This window comes from Pteropus medius, unplaced genomic scaffold (genome assembly GCF_902729225.1).
Source record: "Pteropus medius unplaced genomic scaffold, Ma_sr-lr_union100, whole genome shotgun sequence".
Lineage (NCBI taxonomy): Eukaryota > Metazoa > Chordata > Mammalia > Chiroptera > Pteropodidae > Pteropus > Pteropus medius.
This window is the reverse complement of record NW_024349798.1, coordinates 17,110,719-17,127,283: the sequence shown is the minus strand read 5'-3', so window position 1 is coordinate 17,127,283 and position 16,565 is coordinate 17,110,719. Positions and strand designations below refer to the sequence as shown.

Sequence of the window (16,565 nt, the reverse complement as noted above, 5' to 3'; positions counted from 1 at the left end):
ATATTGTTTTGTTCCTAACCATTCAGCTAATTGATAAGTAGGGTATTTTTTTTTTTTTTTTTTTTTTTTTTTTTTTTTTTTGCTGTATTGCTTAGGACATCTCAGATTTTTTTATACAGGTTTTGCCCAAGAGTGTGGGGCAGGGAGGTATGTTTGCTATCTCCTGGCTGCACTCCCCAACCCCACAGTTGCCTTTGCAGTAATGGCTGCCAAGCTTGTTGTGTTCAAAGCTTCCCAGGTTTCCTTACTGTACTCTGCTGGAGAGTGAGGTAGAAAAGGCGATTCACAATTTCATGGCTCCATCCCTGCCAGCAAAGACAGCTGGAAATGCTGAGTTGTTTAAAATCCCCCTACTTTCTTTACCAGGCTCTGCCTGGGAGCATGAGCAGGGAGGCGAGTTCTCAATCTCACAGTTTCACAATTCCAGTAATGGCTATCTGCACTGCTTATTGTTTGAAGTTTCCCAGCCTCCTCTACCTGTCTCTGCTGTCAGGGCAAGGGGAGAAGGGGAGTACTTCTCCAGGAGAGAAACTGCTCCTGCTTCTCACTCCATGCTGTAGTTTGAAGGCTGCAGGCTGACCCCTCTGCTGCCTCTGCTGGAGAAGGCTCAGCGGGTGCTCAAGCACACCAGTGGTCACTGGTCACCTGCTCTTTCCACCATCTCGTCTCTACTCATCTCTCATGCCACTTTCAGATTCCCAAAGAGTGGATCTTTCCTGCATGTTTGTGTGTTGAGCAGGAGATTCTATGTTGAGGTATAGTTGTCTGACTTATATGTTTTAGAGGAGAAACAATAGGGTCTGCTCCTTCCCCCATGATGCTGATGTCACTTTTCTAGTGTATTTTCATTTCAGTTATTGTATGTTTCAGCTGTGACTAGGTATTTTAAAAAAATATTTTTTAAGTTTTTGTTAAAGTTCTCAGTCTGTTTCTCTGTTCCTCTCTCAAGTTCAGTGAGCATCCTTATCACCATTACTTCAGTTCTTTAGCAGGCAAACTATTTATCTCTACTTCATTAGGGTTTAATTGTTGGGCTTTTGAAATGTGTTCCTTTGTACTTTTATTTTATTTGACTTTCTGTGTTTGTTTCAAAGCATCTATCTCTCCTGAACTGGAAGGAATGGGCTTGTGTAGGAGCAACCTCTTTGTAAACTGTATGTACACATATACTAGGTGGCATTAACTAGCCAGCTGGAGCTGAAGTGGTCGTACATGTTATTGGGCGTACCCCGGCAGGCCAGCTAGCCAGTTTGGGAGTGGGTGTCAATGAGGTAGCCCAGGGCACATTGCAGTAGCTTTGCGGTTCAGTTCAGGCACTTGAACCAAGCTCCCACCCATGCTACCTGGTGGAGGGGTAATGTCAACAGTGACATTTGCCAGCACTTCTGATCCTGGTGAGTTCTTGTCTCTCCCTGCCCACTTAGAAAGTGTCTTGGGCTTATGAATGAATTTTTTATCATGTATAGTATAGGTGTTCCTTAAGTTGTTGTTTCATCATGGTATCTCAGGACAGCTGAGTTTGCAAGTTGCCCTGTTGGGGTAGAGTTCCCGTGGTTACCATATCTTCAGCTCTTCCTTGCTCTTCAGGAGGAATTGCTCTACATGTAGGTGTGTACTCAGTGTGTCAGTGGACGACAGCGAGTCAGGGTCTTCTTACATTGCCATCTCAAACCCAATTCCTTTTAAAAATCTTTTATAATTTCAAGCTATTTCACTATTAACTCCATAAACATAGGTAACAAATGAGCCATTGAATTCCTCATTTTTAAATAAAATAAAAACACTCACTGTGCTTTGTGCTTTATAACCTCTAAATATAACTACAATAAAGTTTATTATTTTTTTCAAACTGATGATTCAAGTAGTTTCATTTTGCAAGTCATTTGACTGAGATTCCTGTACAGAAGATTTCAACAAAAAATTCATTTATACTTTTTTTTTTAATTGTCACTTGTGGTTATTTTCCCCTGATTCTAGTATTGGTTTTCTTGTCACTGACTCCATATATCATATACTTAATTTTTATTTCTTGAAATAATTTGGTTCCCTAAGATTTTCAGACTTATCCTCTTTATCTTTGGTCCATATTTATAATCATTGCATCTATACGTCTTCACTCAATGTTTTTTTCTGAATTCCAGGTGCTACCAAATGCCCGTTATTTATGTTTTTAGTATTCCTTCCTCATATTATATTCATGGTGCCCAATTCTGAACCACTATCTCCCCACAAATCTAAAGTTTTAAAATCAGCTTCAGCTTCTATGTTACTTTCTCTCTTGTTAATGTTTTCTATCTAGGAGTTACATAAGACAGGAATATTTTAGGAAAGAAATATCTAAGTTTTCAAAAATAATGACCAATTGTACGCAAGAATGCTTGGACTTGTTTTACATTCTCAAAAGCTATGTAAACAAAAAGAACATTTTTTTTGTCATATTTTCAAAATCACTTGATATTGCTTGATAGTTTTCTTAAACTTGTGAACTTTTTGAGAAATGGTTTTTCACTCTTATTAATATGTTTTTTCTTTACTGATTTGGGTACTTCTCTCATGTATTTACTGACTGTTCAAATTTCCTCTTCAATAAATTTATTATTCCTCTTCAATAAATTTAATTAAAATTTATATCTTTATATCTTCTGTTGTACTATATCTATATCATTATTAATCTATATCTTGTAAAAGCAAAAAATAAGAATATAATTTCATATTTTTATATAGATTCCCTATGTTTTTTCAGAATCATGTCTTTGGTTAGATCCTCTTTCTATACTGATTTATAATCCCACCTACTATCACTTACCAAATTACCATACATAAAGATAGCTGTCTGAAGTCATTAATTAAATTAATTAACTCATTTCAGTATTACTTGCTTTTTGTCTCTATGACTACAAAACAAACCTTGAAGTTATTGAAGAAGTCATCTCCTGTTTATTATATTTTATTTTACTAATTTATCAAGAATTGCTTAAACTTTATCTTTCATTCCAAACTGCTTAAATCCTACTTTTTTAAATTTAGAAAATAAATAATTTTGTGATTAAATCATATATATTAGAGAAACTGTTATTCATAACTAAAAGCAAATTTTAAGTTATTTGGATTGTTTTGTGATTGCGGACATTTCTAAGAATTTATTTCATATAAATAGCCATAACCACAATTGATGAGTCATAATTTACATGCAAATATAAATTAACTGAATACTAGCAGGTTGATCCCAAAGATGAGAACATCAGACCATATCCCAAAATAAAGTTTAGAAAATTCTAACTTGCCAACATCTTTTGCACTATTTAACATTCAGTTTTAACAACTGAGTCTGTCAGTGTAAGTTATCATATTACTAGGAAAAATGAGAAATAGCATGTGGTATTTTCAGCAGAAACATAAAAAGAATTTGATAACGTTCAGTATGTGTATAACATTGTAAGTTATAGAACATTAGAAAAATAATAAAAATTACTCAATTTACCCATGCTATACAAAAATTAAAAATGTTAATTTTATGATTGAAATTAAGATGTTTATGATCACTATACTATGATAGTTTAACATTGTGATGGATGTCTGTGGGAACAAGGAAAGAATAAATACAAATGTGAGATTTAAAATTTAAATAGGTACAGCTAAAATATTCCTTTTTTTCAAAGAAATAATAATTGAACTAGAAAAAAACAACAAAATCAAGACTCTATTAATCTAAAAATACAATTCATCAAAATCAATCTGTAAGCTCATTTAATATATCGCTCCACCAGCATGATAGTTTATAAAAATAAAATACAACTTACAATAAAGATAAGTGAGATATGTGTATATAAATATAACAGAATGTAATGTAATTAATATATAATATCAAAAATATAATTGATACAATATGCATTAATATAGTACATATTTAATATAACAGAATATAGAAAAGTTCTTTATGGATAAAATAAAAAGCACACAAGATAAATGAAATAAATAGGCATTCTGTGTTCAAGGATGGGATCACAATAACAATGTCAATTTTCTTCAATATAATATTTAAAATATTTCATTATTTTACAGATCTAATAAAACGTACTGGTAAATTATAATATGCAAGAGACTATTGGGGCACTATTGATATCATTACCTAGCTTAAGATATATAGAAACCTAATATATCTGTTAAAGGAAAAATTTCATATTTACGGAACAAAAATTTTTATAGAGAAAACTAGTATAAAGAAAATCGATTCAGCATATAGAGGAAAGTAAATTTTTTATTTACACTTACATATACATAAAAACTGGACCCCACATTCATTAAAGACTTAAATAAATAATGTTATATCGTAGAACATTATGCTATTTGAACATAACATAAATTAACCTGTTTCTTATAAAGAAAAGGACAAGGATATACAATTATGTAAAGGTAGACTCTTCAACAAAATCTGTTGGGAAAACTGGATATATATCTGCAAAAAATAAAATAAATCTGGACTACTCTGTTACATCATATACAAAAATAAACTCAAAAAGTTTTAACAATTTAAATGTTAAACCTGAAACCATAAAACTCCTAAAAGATAATAGAGGAAATAAACTATTTGGCATTAGTTTGAGTAATACCTTTTTGGATACATCCCTTCAAGCAAGAGAAACAAAAGCAAAAATAAACACATTGAACGACATCAAACTAAAAAGCTTTTGCACAGCAAAGGAAACCTTCAACAAAACAAAAAGGCAGCCCACTGAATGGGAGAAGATATTCCCAAATGATATATTCGATATGGCATTGATATCCAAAATATATCAGAAATTCATATGACTCAATGACAAAAAAATAAACAATCTGATTGAAAAATAAGCAGAGGACATATGTCCAAAGAGGATATACAGATGTACAACAGATACTCAATATCACCAATCATCAGGAAAATGCAAATCAAAACCATGATGAGATACCATCTAATACTTATTAGAATGGCTATTATCAAAAGTCAACAAATACTATGTGTTAGCAAAGATGTGGAGCAAAGGGAATCCTTCTGCACTGTTGGTGGGATTGCAAACTGGTGTAGCCCCTGTGAAAAACAGTATGGAGGTTCCACAAAAAAAATGAATAAATAAAAATAGAAATGCTATATGACCCAACAGTTCCACTTCTGGGTATTTATCCAAAGAAAATAAAAACACCCATTCAAAAGGATATATGCATCCTTAGGTTCACCGCAGCATTATTTACAATAGCCAACATATGGAAGCAACCTAGGTGTCCATCAATAGAAGATAAAATAAGAAGATTTGGTATATATGGGTATATATACAAATACATACATACACATGTAATAGAATATTATGCAGGAATAAAAAAATGAATTCTTGTCATTCACGACAACATAGATAAGTCTAGAGAATATTATGGTAAGTGAAATAAGGCAGAGAAAGACAAGTATTTTATGGTTTCACTGTATGTGGAATCTGAAAAAAACAAACATAAAGAAACAATATAAAATAAAAAATAACAGACTAATAGAAACAGAGATCAAAGGGATGTTTACCTGAAACAAAGGATGGGAGTATGGGTGTGTAGGGGAGAGGGAAAAAGAGTCAATAGTGCTATGATGGGTTTGCATGGTGATGGATGATTGTTGGAATTGGTGAGGTGATCTCATTGTAAGGTGTGGAAATATCAAATCACTGTGTTGAACATCCAAAACTAATAAAACCAATATAAGATTGTATACCAACTATACATAAATAAAAAATAAATTTAAAAAAAGAAGGGACAGATTTCTTCAACAAAATACTAAGACTATTATTCAATTACTAATTAAATTAAGAATTAAATTGATTTAAGTGATTAAATTAAAATTTGAAATTGTGCCATTTGCAACAACATGAATGGATCTTGAGATTATTATGCTAAATGAAATAAGTCAGACAGAAAAAGTTGAGACTCGTAATTTCACTCTTATGTAGGATGTAAACTGAAAGTGTGCTGGCTGGAAAATTACTGTTTGCCTATCGCCCATGGGAACATAACGCTCTAACAATGAGCTTTCTGCTTTTGTACCCCCTGCTTGCACAACCGACCTGTGGGTTGACAGTTAGTAAAAAGAAGAAAAATAGACTTGTGTGTTCAAACAGGATGAAGAATAGCAGTTTAGGGCTTGAAAACCCTGTACCTCTACATTTCAGGGCTGCTTAATTTGGGGTCTGCTTACCCCTGGCAGACCCAGCTGGCTGAATAAAGAGTGTGTTTCCTATAACTCACTGATTTCTGGTGGTCCGTGTGTCTATTGGGGGCTGGCGGCTACAATAAAAACAACAAGCAAACAAACAAACAGAGACTCATGGACACAGAGTCTCTGTTTAGTGTTTTTCAGAGAGAGAGGAGAGAGGGAAGGTAGATAGGGTAAAGGGGGTCAAATATATGGTGATGAAAAGAACTTTAACTTTGGGTGGTGTACACACAATACAATATACATATTACATATTATTGAATTGTACACTTGAAACCTATATGATTTTATTAACCGATGTCACCCCAATAAATTTAATAAAAATAAATAAAATAAAATGTTCATATAGTAAAAGAAATTATGGTTAAAATTAACACACCGGTACAGATTGAAGATAGTTTTCATACCTAAACCAAACTAATAAAATCCAAAATAGTCCAGAAACCCCTACACATTGCCGAAGATACCCAATTGCCTTAAAAACAAGAGAAACAAAAATTAAATAACAATAAAATATCAATTTCTGTTGAATATGTTGAGTTTGGGGCTTTATACACCAATAATCAAAAAAAAAATTCTCTTTCCAAGTACATGTCACTTAAGTTTATGATAGGGCTATAAAGTCATACTTAATAGAGATCATAAACTAAGTCTAAGTGACTATGGTAAAATAATTTAAAAAGATTATAAAATAAAACCATTCGTGGATTTTTAAATTAAATCTGAAATATTGTTATATACCGTTTAGTAAGACATAAATAGATTTAAAATTATTAGCAAGGACTTGAATAGTAAATGTCAAGTAATGAAAATTGGGAGGAGGATAAAATTAGCACTGGGTTAGAATCATAGGGTCAGATTTATCTATTTACTAATATTTATGTCCTTGGTCAATAGATGGAAAACATATATAACAGAATATTAATGTGTATGAATACTAGAAAGGGTTAATAAAGTATTTCTTATTCTAAACTTTTCTGAATTTTAAATATCCTAAAATTTATAAAACTAAAGAAGTGTCTCAAAAGTTACCACTTTCTCAAAATATACTTTTTTTCCTAAAAAGATTTTGTTCAGTCACACAGATGCCCAGTACTCATTCAAGTCTTTACAAATGTCAATAATTTTCTTGCTTTATTTTTTATTATGTTTATGCTATTACCCTTTCCTATTTCCATCTGTTTTCTATTGCATTATCATCTTTGATCATTTTTATTCTTTTTCTTTCATGTGTTACATTGAGTAGTCTTTGCAATGTAGATCCTTAGATCCTTAGACATTGATATTTCCCTTTTTTCTTTTAAAAAAATATATATACCAAGTGGTGTAATATTTATTCATAAAATGACATTTTAAATGTTTTAAGTCTTCTTATTATTTCATTTCAAAATATATTCAACCTATTTTGATTTGTAAAATATGTTAAATTATTTTACTACTAATTATTCCATTGGTAGTAAAATCTTCATTTTTTCCTATCGTTTTCACATATTTTATGTATTTTACATTCTACTATTTTTATGTCTTATTTTTTCTGTTTTCTAACGTGTAGATTTTTTTCATCTTTTAAAACTGTTATAGTTGTATTTTGAATTTTTTTGTATTTTGAATTTTTTTGTATTTTGAATTTTTGTAATTGTTTCCCTTAACAGAAAATTTATGCATGTCTGTTTGCTTTTGTTGATTTGAAATTTTATTTAATTATATATTCTTATATATAATTTATTTAATTATATATCATAAATAAATATAATTTATTTAATAAATTTTAAAAATATAATTATATATTTATTTCAAAGAGGATTGAAATCTTTGCCACTTTACAAAAGTCTCTCCTTAAAATTTATCAGAGTTTTGTGTTTGAAACAATAAAGTATACTCTGTAACTCACTCACAAGACTATGTCATAAAAGGTGAAGCAGCTTCCACGTCACTCACTGGAATGACCGTTTTTGAAAGCTTTAGCAATTATGTGAACACTCTGTTGACCCTTAGGCCACCACGTTGGAGAGTAGTGGTCCACAGGGAGAAACCAAGAGTAGATGTTTTGGCCAATAGGGCCAGCTGATGTTTAATCTGACAGCCAAAATCAACTGCCAGACATTTGAGTAAAGATACTTCCAGTTGGTTCCAGTTCTTAGCCATGAATCTTCCCAGATATTGAAGAAAAGAGACATACCAGGCCTATTTCCTTTCACTATTTCTTTACTGGCTGTCAGCAGATGTTGCTCTCAGCTCTCGAACCTGTTTCTTGCACATGGCCCCTTCATCTTCACAGCTAGCAGTTGCAAGTCAAACTCTTTTCATGACTCAAGTCCACTTCCCTTTCCCTCTTACTACCATCCAGAGAACTGTGTTCTTTAAAGGACTTGTGTGATGAGGTCAGCACAAACATGTAATATCACCATATCAAGGCCAACTGACAGACCTGCTTCACTTGCAGGACTTCCTTTGGCTGAGTGATGTCACAACCACAGCAGGGACATCCACAGTACTCAACGTCCTTAGACTTTGAGTGAAAAATCTTGGTCAGCCATTGTAGAAGTATGCTGATCATAAACTTTAAAATGTATTATAATTTGTCTACATCTTTTTATTTTTCTTAATTTCAAACTTCACAATATCAAAAATAATACAATGCTAATGTTTTAAACCTGCTAATAGAGAACACAGTTTTCATTCAATAAAGTTTTGTTGCATTAAGGAGTAAATAAAAGAATAAGAAATGACTTAAGATTATGAAGATCCCACAAAGTCATTACAGATTATATATATAAAATGATCTTAATTGAAAACCAATTGAGCAACAACTATAATGATCTAATTTGTGCAAGTAGATAACTATAAAATATGTATTTTTTTCTTAAGCTTGTGTGTGTGCAGAAAACATGATTAATAAATTATATATGCATCTATGTGTATTTTTTGTGTATGTATATACACACATATAAAACATGGACATCAATACCTCTAGGCTCACAATGATAAATAACCTCATTCTTGCAAAGCACCTTGATGCAAAAGGGACAGTTCTAAGTGCCTCATACACAAGCTTATTTAATCCTCACAGTCATTCCATCATTATAATTACCATTAGACAGGCATAGATATTCAAGTGTAGAGGGCATATTAATTTACCTCTAGTTATACTTCTAGTGACAAAATTGAGTTGTGAATACAGGCCTCTGATGACAGAGTTTCTACCTTACAGTGTAACATTCAAGGACAGAAAGATATATTCAAGTCTCATATTAGTTTCAGAGACAATGAAATTAGGCAAAAGTTTGAGGTATGACTGAGTTAACTATATCTGGAATTTCTTGAAGATTATTCTTCAAAATATATTTATCAGGAGATACATAAATCTGCCTGTAAAAAAAAAAAGACATGATATCTCAAACTCTTCCAAGTACAAATTTCCTAGGACGGCCTTCAGGTAACTTCATGGATACAAACCATAAAAATATAGATTTGAAACTAAACAGTGATGAGTCAATACTGTTATATAATCATGAAATATATCATCTCCATAAGTATGATTGTAAAATATATCAAAGGTATAAAAAGAAGAACATAAATAGTCAAACATAGAAAAGAAATCTCAAAAATGCATAATTATCTACAGGTCAAAATACAACAGAGAGACACTAACAATGACCAATAGAAAAATAGAATTAGATAACAGTTAATTTGTATCCAAATTGTATCTAAAAAGATAAAATATTTGGTAGTAAATTTAACAAAATAAAAAAAGATGGCACACCTAAAAAGTACAAAATATTAAAAGAAATGTTACAAAGAAGAAACAAATTCAAAGATTTTTTTATGTCTATGAGTTGTATAACTTACTGTTATATTGGAAACTATCCCAAATTGAGCTATAAATGTAATACAATCTCTATAAAAATCTCAGATGTTTTTTTTTTCAGAAATTAGCAATTTGACTTTAAAATTTATATGGAAATTAGAGACACCCAGATTAGACCAAACAATCTTGACTGAGAACAAAGCTAGAGGTCTCATAGTTTCTGAATCCTCAAGGCAGCACATAAAGATAAATATATAGAGCCACGAAATAGAATTAAGGGTCTAGGAGTAAATATGTACACTTATGGTCAACTAATTTTCAAAAAAGATACAAAAACAAATCAATAGGGAAAGCATAGTTTCTTCAACAATTGGCGTTGTGACAACTGAATATTCACAGGCAAAGAATGAAATTAGATTCTTATCTCACATCATATATATTAAAAAATACTTCACATGGAGCCACAACACAAATATAAAAAATAAAAATTTAAAACTCTAAAAAGAAATATTAATCTATGTGACCTTGTATAAGACAATGTTCTCCTACATATTATACCAAAATCATATGCATAAAATGTTTTAAAAAATGTATACTGCACTAAAATTAAAACATTCATAAATTATAATTTGAAGGACACCATCAATAAAGTAAAAAGATGAGTCATTAAGAAATAAATTAAAATGCAAATCATATATCTGATAAGAGTCATATTCAGAATACTGTGTATAAAGAAGGCTAACAACTCAATAACAAAAAGCTAAATTCATAGATACAGAAAATATTTTTTAATTTATTTTTTATTTTTTGAAATTTATTTATTTTAGTTTCGAGTATACAGTACATTGGTTAGACATCTATATAGTTCGTAAACAATCTCTCTAGTTGCTTCATCCTTCCTCTGACCCTCTATCTAGCCAACGTATTAATGCTATCTGCATTCCCAATGCCATGCTCCCCATTCCTGTGACCATCCATCAGCTACTAATTTGTACTTCTTTAACCCTTCACCCCATTCTCCCAGGCCTTCAAACCTCCCCGTCATCTGACACCAAAGTATCCACTATATTTGTGAGTCTGTTTTTGATTAGTTTGTTCTTTTTATTCCTTAGGTTCTGCATATAAGTGAAATCATATAGTGTTTATCTTTCTCTGTCTGACTTAAATACCTTCTAGGTCCATGAAAGCAATATCTTTTTCTATACTCTTCCTTTTAGTTTGTGTATGTCTTTTAATCTGAAGTGAGTCTTTTATATATATATATATATATTTTTTTTTTTTTCTTAAAGAAGTTCCTCCAACATTTCCTGTAATACTGACTTGGTGGTGATAAATTCCTTCAGCTTATTTTTGTCTGGGAAGTTCTTTATCTGTCCTTCAACTCTAAATGATAATTTTGCTGGATAAATTAGTCTTCGTTATTTGAGAAATGCAAACAAAACCACAGTGAAATACCATTTCACACCCACTAGAATGGTTAATAATGTTAAAGTGAAAAATAGCAAGAATGGATGGAGATGTCAAGAATTGAAGGAGGAAATATAAAAGTTTTAGCCACAGTTTGGCAGTTTTGCAAAAAGTTAAACAGAAAATCACCATATTACTGAGCAATTCTACTCCTAGGTTTATATATACTCAAGACATTGAAAACTTATGTTCACACTGAAATGTGCATATGAATGCTTGTAGCGGTATCATTCATATCATCCCAAAGTGGAAATGCCTGTCAGTTGTTGCGTGGGTAAACTTTACAATGAAATGTTATTTACTCATGTAAAGGAATGGGATGCTGATACATGCTTCAACATCAACCTTAAAAATATTATGCTAAATGAAACAAGACAGTCACAGAAGATCACATATTATATGGCTCCATTTTAGTATAATGTCCTGAATAGGCAAAACCATAGAGGCACAAGATAGTGATTGTAAGAGTTGGAGAGGAGAAAATGGGGAATGAAAGTTAATGGTTATTGGTGTTCTTTTGAGGATGATAAAAATGTTTGAAATTAAATTACATTGAAACTTGCACAAATCTATGAATCTGTTAAAAAGTCAGCAAACTGCATACCTTAAAATGTTGAATTTTCTTGTATGTTATTGCAATGTCTGTTTGTAATGCCAGACAGGTGCTAGAATATTTGGGGGAATCACTTTATAAATTATATAAATGTCTAACCATTGTACTGTATATCTGAAACTAATGTAATTTTTAAATGGCAAATATGTATGTACACACACACACACACACACACACATACACACACACACATATATATATAAACTTACTGATAATGGTCTTCTTGTCCCAAAATATTGCTATTTCGACAAAGGATGCAACAGATTATAACTGATGGCACATGTTATTAAAGCATAAAGTCTAATTTTAGTTTAAAAAATATATTTATAGAGCAATAATGCATTACACAATGAAGATTAATTTCTGTATACAGAAATTAAAGTATTATTCATGAAGCAGGCAAAGATTGCTTTTAATTTCAAGGATATAGATGATTCAGATATGCAAATTGCAATGAATTAATAACAGTTCAGTTATGTTAATGTGTGCACTCCATGGAATATTAATGCAATATTTATGAGACATTTATAGACCAGACATTCTCTTTAAGAAAACTTTTTTCATTTTTGTAAGATATCAATTTTTCATAAATGTATTAAAGAAATCATGGTTATTACATTCAGAAAATGATAGTTTTATAATATATTTAAGTTAATTCTAGTTATTAATATAAAGATGAATGAGGAATAAAATCATTCATAATAAAGATGAAGTTTGTATAGCCTAACTAAATAGATATTATCTGTTAAAATATCCACTTTTATTTTAAATGTATAAATATGAGGGATTTCTAAAAGCTATCTTATATAGACATAGACTTGATTGAAGGAACTGCCAGCACTAACTTCCTACTGCTAAATATGTGGGGATTAAGTAGAGGAGTTGGCAATAAAACAGTCAATACATAGGTTCAAGCAGAAGTAAAATTGAAGGCAAATAGATAAGTAATCCTTAAACAAAGAGGAAGCTCACCCAAATCAGTGGATCAACTGCAACCTCTTTTCTTGGGTAAAGCAAAGGTCATCATACTTACAGCTTGGTTTATCCCAAAGTCAAGTGCTCATGACTAACAACCACTGATATAACTGAAATTTACAAGATGATACAATCTATGCTAATGTTCAAATACAGCCCACTTTACCTATAGTATTTATATAATTTTATAATAAGCAAAGCTATTTTAAATTTGTAAAAAGTGGGAGAAAAGACAAACTAGAAGGAAAAGAATGGACAAGGGATTTCAACTTCCATGAAGGAGTGTTGGCCAAAGTAGGGTAAGTAAAGATACATTAATTTTCCTTTCCTCAATAATTTGTGAAGTCTCCTGGATACCTCTTTGTTGAGGAGGCTGTGGGCAAGAGGGTTCATCTTGGGGGTGGGGATGATATAGAAGGCTGGCACCATCTTGTTCTGGTCTGGAGTATGATTAGAGGCTGAGCTCGTGTACATGAACTTGGCAGCCTTGTAGTAGAGCCCAACATTGGACAGGTGGAAGCAGCAGCTGGTGAAGGCTCTGTGGCAACTTTCCACAGAGCCCATGTGGATGACAGCTCCAAGGGTTCTGGAATAGGGTTCTGGAACAAATGATCACTGAGATGGGAAAAATTCGCATCACCACACAGCAGATGAAGAACAGTCTTTCAAATGTAGATCTGTCTGTGCAAGATAAAGGTAAAAGAGCAGTAGCATCACACACACACACACACACAAAAATTATGAATTTCCAGAGAGCTGTAGTAAGAAAACGACAGAGCTATTGCAAGCACAATGATGTCATCATGAGAGCCCAAGACCCAGGAAGCAGCAGTCAGGAAGACACAGAGTTTCTGATTCACAAAGAAAGTGTACAAAAGAGGGTGGTATGTAGCCACACAGTGGTCACAGGCCATGACAGCCAACAGGAAACATTCTACTCCAAGCAGGGATACATAGCAGAATATCTTGACCCCATAACTGCCCACAGCAATGGACTTGCCACCAGACAAGTATTTAAAGGCCATCTTGGGCACAGTGGTGCAGATGAACATGAGGTCCATGAGGGACAGCTGTCTGAGAGGATATCCATGAGGGTGTGAAGCTGGGGGTCCAGGCAGACAAGGAGAACTATAGTCTGGTTTCCCATGAAGGCCACTGAGATGCCCAAGACCAGAGAGAAAAGGAAGGTGTGGGTGGGGCTGTGACCAGGATGAAGTCGGAGCTGAAGGTCTGATTCTCTCACTACATGATGAATGTGTTCTTCATCTGCTCCAACAAAAAGTGATGCTAGTTTGTGATTAAGCAAACCTTATTAAGCATGCCATCTGCTAAAATTATAGGTGGATTATCAATGTGCCATGGTCACAATTAGGAATCTCAAAGATCAAGAAGCATAGTATCAGAAAGAAATATGTCCCGTTGTGCTGCTTCATTTCTGAAACTGTGAAACTTCTTCTGAGCTCAGCTTCTGAGTGTTCCTTTTCTTGATTGAAAAATTAGAATAATAATATGTACTTTTATATGATTGATAATGTTTCTACAAAAGTGAACATTCCCAAAGGCAATTAAACAGTTCCTTGAAACATCAGTTCATCACAGATAAGTTAATAGAGAAATTCAGTTTAATTGGCATGAGACAGACATAATAACAGAGATGGAGAATGAGATATAAGCCCTTGCTTTCATGGTACTTTTACTATTGATATTAACAAAATTTCTGCGTTTGCCAATTATTTTATATTTAAAGTGCTTGGTTTGTAAATATTCTGTGCAGTAACTGAATGAATTGAGAAAAGATTCTTTACCTATATAAATCTAAAACCTGTGTCCATTTTTCTGTGGCCCAATGTTATGTATTGACCTGAGTTCCTCCTAAAGAGATATGCTGAGGCCTTGACTCCAGCATCTTGGAGTGTGGGCTTGTTTGAAAATAGGTCCATAGAAGATGTTAGTTGTTTAAGATGAAGTGGTACTTGTGTGGGGTGGAACTCTAATCTAACATGACTGATCTGTTTATAAGAAGACTGCTATGTGAAGACATGGACACAAGGAGAATGACATGTGATGATGGAGGCAGAAGCCGAAGTGATACATCTAAAGCCAAGGAATTCCAATGACTGTCGGTCATCAGAGAGATTCTTCCCTTCAGAGCCCTCAGAAGGAGCCAGCCCTGTGGACACCTGGATTTCAGACTTATAGTCTTTAGCACTGTGAGAAAATACATTTCTATTGTTTAAAAGCCAACCAGTGTGTGGCACTTTCTTATGGCATCCCTAGGAAACTAATACACCCAGCATCTCCTACAGAGATTTAGTAATAGAAAAACAGAAATCCAGAGAAGCTTGAAGTTCATGCATTCGAATAATGTCTATTTAGTTCTGCCTATGTGTTTGGCACTGGAAACAGGGCAGTGATCAGAATGATTATGACCTGGGAATACCAGTCTCCCCAAAGTGCCTCTAATGGGTGCACATGTGCATCTCATAAGCTGAAAAGAGCAATTTCATCATCATCATCATCATCATCATCATCATCATCAATTTTGTCAGTTGTCATGAAGGGAGAAATAGGCTTGTAGTGTCCTCCTTTGGTGGTAATGAGGTACAAGAAGTTGTCTAGATATCCAGAAATGGTTATTGATAGCTCAAGTACAGATTGAGCCAACTTCTTGAAAATCAGGAATGAATATCTCTGGGACCTCTTGTGGTTAGAGTGTGTTCCCTGCTGCAAGACACACTTGCATTGTCCAAAAAAGGGAGGCTTTAAGTTTAGTCAGGGAAAACGACATGTCATTGCATCATTAATGTCAAGTGCTCACACAACTGAATTCACTTCTATAAAATTCCTCATCTCATCTATTTTATGGAGGTCCCTCTTTTGAACATCATGTCATAGACTGCCTAGTTACATTGAATTTGTTAACTATTGTAACAGACCAATTTACTCAAACAAGATTTTGCATTATTCTCAAATTCAACCATGGCTTTCTTAAATCTCTCTACAATGTGACTTTAAGGGTGAGGCTATCTGGTCAGGTTAGCCCACACCTGTGCTTCTTTCAATTTGACACAGGAGTCTGGCACACATAGGGATAAATCTTTCCCAGACATTAAATTGATATTAAAAGTGTAATAATTCTATTGGTAATAATCTGGAAATTTCTGGCATATAAAACCAAGTGAGTGATATAACATTAAAATGAGATTGGCAAATGTAGAATCTACATATTGCTCAGGAGATTCTCAGTTTTATCATTAGTTCAAGCTGAACTTAAACCCATACTTACTTGTGTCATATTGTCTCTCCCCTCTTCACTACTTCAAAATTCCCTTCATAGGCATGTGCTCAAATGGTCTTTACTGAGTTTTCTCTGTCACAGAGAATGTGAGAAGATATGGCCATATGAAAGTTTATAGTATTTAACTCATATGTGGTATGTAACACTGAAAGCCACAAAAGAACAAGACAAACAAACA

The 16,565-nt window shown here is 32.9% G+C and overlaps 1 pseudogene; it reads right to left on the bottom strand.

The window, feature by feature from the left end:
* Window positions 1-13,326: 13,326 nt before the first annotated feature.
* On the bottom strand, window positions 13,327-14,337 carry LOC120620524 (olfactory receptor 2M4-like; annotated as a pseudogene).
* Between the last annotated feature and the right edge of the window lie 2,228 nt (window positions 14,338-16,565).